Raw genomic sequence first — 4,909 nt, 5'->3', positions numbered from 1 at the left:
GCGCACACACACACACACACACACACACACACACACACACACACACACACACGACCACTTAACCACTACCAATTAGAAAATAAACCAAAATAAGTGAAACCCAAAGAAACTCAAGCAAAGTAGGAACATTTTAGTCACGTGAATATGGCGAGGCTTTCTGAGGCACGCCACGCTGCCACGGTGGGATTGACAGGCAGGAAGAGTGAAAGGTATATACGCAGTCTTCGCCGAGGAAGGCAGGCAAGACTGATCAAAGGACCGAGGAGAGACAAGACACAGCAGCAGCAAAGAGAAGTAACAGAAGACAAGGTTGGTGTTGGCAGTTCGTCAATGGCAAAGGAATAAATGGGCAGATAGTGGTAGGAAGAGAAATTAAGTTTAAAGAATTGGAGAGAGAGAGAGAGAGAGAGAGAGAGAGAGAGAGAGAGAGAGAGAGAGAGAGAAGAGAGAGAGAGAGAGAGAGAGAGAGAGAGAGAGAGAGAGAGAGAGAGAGAGACCTTAATAAAACACTTTTCCTTTTCCTTTCTAGTTTTTTTCTTTTCCATTGAAAGTCAGCCTTTGATTTTACAAAACTGAGACACAATTCGCTGATTATGGATTAAAGAACAGCCGGACAAAAGTCACCGCACTCATCGGAACCCACAAAGCACTGCACCTGGCTGGCTGACTGGCTGGCTGGTTGGCTAGTTGGCTGTCTGGTTGACTGGCTAGATAAGCGACACATGTATAGATGGCTATTCACGCATTTCCAGGACCTTGTAGTGGCGCTGCAACTCGAGAAACAATGGCAGACTTGCGCATCCTTATAATATCATTACAGTTCCCTCTGTACCGATGCACCTCAGTCTGAAGATCAGCGGAGAATGAATGATGGAGAGGTTATAATAATTGTGGTGGTAATGCAAAGTTTGGGAGTTGTAGAGGAAGATGTGATGACTTGTTTTAGTAAAGGAAAGAATTGGTTTTTGAATATGGTAGTGGGTGGATACACTGTACTCGGCAGTTAAGACTAAGTACGAGTAGTAAGTTAACCTCAAGCACGTTCCTTAACCCTTTCAATACCGGGGAACATTTTTACATTGAGATCTGTGTGCGATTAGACCATTTTATTGACAATAGAAAGCATCTATGGAGGTCAGAGGATTAATGGCAACAGTCTTCACTATTTTAATCCCATACATGAATTTCTGAAGCTGTATAAAATCACCAAATAGTAAGCAGAATGAATACGCCATGGTACTGAAGGAATTAACACTGTCTTCCTCCTCTTCCTTGTCTCCTCGATACCTTCAGGAAAACCACTCCAACCTTCCTCCTTCCTCCCTCCTCCCTTCTCATCCTGCGCTCAGTCAAGCGTTCACAATAGAGCGTTCAAACTTCTGAAACTGATCTTATACAGTGTGTGTGTGTGTGTGTGTGTGTGTGTGTGTGTGTGTGTGTGTGTGTGTGTGTGTGTGTGTGTGTGTGCATTTTGGACACTGTTATGCTTACTAGAAATTCATTATTTGTTTCTGCTTTTCCAGAGAGAGAGAGAGAGAGAAAGAGAAAGAAAGAAAGAAAACGTTCAGCTGGTCACATGGATAGATTTATATACTACCTTGTATGTAATAAATTGATCAATAATAATAATAACAATAATAACAATAATAATTATGATAACGATAATCATAATAATAATAATAATAATAATAATAATAATAATAATAATAGGAATACTAATTATATTATTATTATTATATCAATAGTGATAACAAGAATAATGACAATAATACTAATAATAACAACAATACTGATAATAATAACAATCTCTCTCTCTCTCTCTCTCTCTCTCTCTCTCTCTCTCTCTCAGTAGACGCCAATTACAGCAGGCGCTCCGCGGGGACACAGCTTTCCTTCACACTTTATGTTGCCGATATCGATGTTGCTTTCCATTTCACGGGAGGCTCCAGCAATGACACACACACACACACACACACACACACACACACACACACACACACACACACACACATCATCTCTCTCTCTCTCTCTCTCTCTCTCTCTCTCTCTCTCTCTCTCTCTCTCTCTCTATCTATCTATCTATCTATCTATCTATCTGTCTGTCTGTCTGTCTGTTTATCTAACTATCTCTATCCCTGTACACGATTTCCTGTTTGTCCGTAGTTGTAAGAAATTTGAAGAAAGAAAAGGAAAGAGAGGCAGATTAACGCTTGCTTTTAAAAACGAAATACACAAAGGATATATGTTTAGAATTTCCTGAATCAATGCAACCGTCTCATATCAGGAATTTCTTTTTCTATTTTTTTCTACTTTTTTTTATTTATCCATTTATTTTTTATTTACTTATCTATTTATTCTATTTATTTATTTTTATTTTATTTATTTTTTATTTTTTTTTTTTTGCGAGGATCACAGACATACGGAGTTCTACTGGATTAAAGATCAATGCAACGATGTAATATACTGAAATCATCATCTTTTTTTCGAGGACCACAAATGACACTGATTGTCAAAGAACTGCTACTCACCCAAGGCACTGTTGGTTCACCACGTTTCTCTTATCATGTAAAAAAAAAAAAAACACACAAAAAAAAAAGTTCACTGCAAACAAATACACAAAGAAGAGCGACAATAATAGACAATCCCTAGTCCATTAGTTGAACAGCTCTATCACTATTCTCTTTTTCATGCGGAACGTGACGCGATCTTTTCCGGTTTTCGTGGCTGAAGACCTCACTTCATTTCCTGTCAAAACAACAGATAAAGCGACAGGTAACGAAGCATGATCTATTCCTTTATCCAACCCTCTGGTCACCAGCGAGCGCTGCGTCATAAAGGTGGTGACATTGAAGAGGAAGGGAGTAACAGCAAAGTTACTCTCTTTAGTTGAACCTTTCTTCTCTAATGCTAATTTATCTAATAGAAGTGAGATGGAGGGACAAGTAGCTATATTAGGCCCTACATAGATGCCTCATCTTTTTTCCTGTCTCCGCCTTTCAATTCAATCATCCTTAGGAATGTGAACGATGGAGCTCCAACAAGGAATTAATCGTATCATGTTTACGTACAAGTTCATAGATCGTTACGTAGTCAAATCTCAGGAGTAGTCAACAAAAGCCACCTAACTAACTCCATCAAATAACACAATGATCACACATCTGCCTTACGTTTGTGTTCGGTAGAGAAAAAAAAGGTACACACACACACACACACACACACACACACACACACACACACACACACACACACACACACACACACACACACACACACACACACAAACACACACACACACATAGCGAAGTGTAGTGGTTAGCACGCTCGGCTCCCAACCGAAAAGGCCCGAGTTTGAGTCCCGGAAAGAGGCGAGGCAAATGGGCAAGCTTCTACATGTGTGGTCCCTGTTCACCTAACAGCAAGTAGGTACGGGATGTAACTCGAGGGGTTGTGGCCTCGCTTTCCCGGTGTGTGGAGTGTGTTGTGGTCTCAGTCCTACGCGAAGATCGGTCTATGAGTTCTGAGCTGGCTCTGTAATGGGGAAGGCTGGCTAGGGAAATAGCATACGTCCGTAGTGAATTACACACACACACACACACACACACACACACACACACACACACACACACACACACACACATCAGAACAAAACAATTAGCGAATTATCAGCAGTTGTTTCAAAATACCACTGAGTCGATTCACATTAAAACAAAATCTCGAAAGAGGAAAGTAGCACAGTAGAAGGTTGTAAGAATGGTGTGTCGTAAAGACAGGTAACCTTATAGAAGTGGGCCTAGTCAGACCAACAAGGTATCGTTAGAAAACATAAGACATAAGATGAAACGTTATAACAATTGTGTGACGTGACCAAATGTAACAATTGTTCAACTTACCAGACTGGTGGCTTCGTAACTTCTTGTGGTAGTTAATCTTTTTCGTTACTGTTGCTTTTGTTGCTGCTGTTGTTGTTATTGTTGTTGTTCTTACTTCAGTAAATGTTTTAGTTTTTTTCTCCTTCAAATTCTGCTTTCCATTGCTGTTCCCACACGCTTTCACGAAATTATACACACATGCACGCACGCACGCACTCTGGTGGACGAGACGTAACACAGCTCCTACACATACAACTTCCGTGTTTAAGACATGTTGACTTCACAGCATGTGCCCCCAGACACAGGGCCACACACACACACACACACACACACACACACACACTCACACAAACATACTCCACCACATCTTAGTTAAATGACATAACACACGTTTAGTCCTTATTTGTCCTGTGTGGTTCTGCTATGACACGTGTGGGCTTTATACAGTTATTAAGAGTCCACCTCACCTAAACACTGTAATGATCACGCTTCCTTCTTTCCTTCTCCCTCAACAGGTGTCAAACTCCCTTTCAGTTAACTATCGTCGTGTCAAGAAATAAAACCGAATTCCCCTTTTCCTTTGCGTTCACTAACACTCGAAAAGCCAAAAAAGGTCCTTGTTTGTATAAAATTCAGAGTTGTAGCAGACGCGATCAACGTGGGATAGGAGAGACGCCCGTGCGTACACACCCTCCGACGGCTGGTGATGCACTGAGTCGGAGTGGTGTTTTTACTGTTTGAGCTGGGTCGAGCTGACTCCGAACAGTGAACATCAGCCAGCGGCGCATATCCTGCCATCTCTTGCTGCCGCTAACATCACTGTCGCTTCCAGCACCATCATCCCGTGGTTATCACATCATTCCCTTGCAATAAGATACCATGGGCACTGTGTGACTGACTACAACACGGATCATGATCAAAAGCGTCACGTCTTATCAACTCTTCTCTAACTGTGTTCAGCTTCTTCCCCATCGCCACAATGTTGCATCTTTTGCTATCACACACACACGCACATGATGAGCATAACGTATCACAGTCGA

The 4,909-nt window shown here is 41.5% G+C and overlaps 1 protein-coding gene across 2 annotated transcripts in view; it reads right to left on the bottom strand.

The window, feature by feature from the left end:
* Window positions 1-4,569, bottom strand: part of LOC123504238 (von Willebrand factor D and EGF domain-containing protein-like) — a 303,382-nt gene extending 298,813 nt beyond the window's left edge. The window contains exons 1-2 of one of the 2 annotated variants that reach the window (XM_045254613.1): window positions 4,464-4,560; window positions 3,891-4,086 (exon numbers count right to left, since the gene is read on the bottom strand). The gene's annotated coding sequence lies outside the window, so the exon portion shown is untranslated. Of the gene's footprint in view, window positions 1-3,890 lie in introns of both variants that reach the window. The other variant, XM_045254612.1, reaches the window with a different exon arrangement.
* Between the last annotated feature and the right edge of the window lie 340 nt (window positions 4,570-4,909).

Source organism: Portunus trituberculatus, chromosome 15 (genome assembly GCF_017591435.1).
Source record: "Portunus trituberculatus isolate SZX2019 chromosome 15, ASM1759143v1, whole genome shotgun sequence".
NCBI lineage: Eukaryota > Metazoa > Arthropoda > Malacostraca > Decapoda > Portunidae > Portunus > Portunus trituberculatus.
The sequence above is the reverse complement of the archived record's forward strand: the minus strand, read 5'-3'. Positions and strand labels throughout refer to the sequence as shown.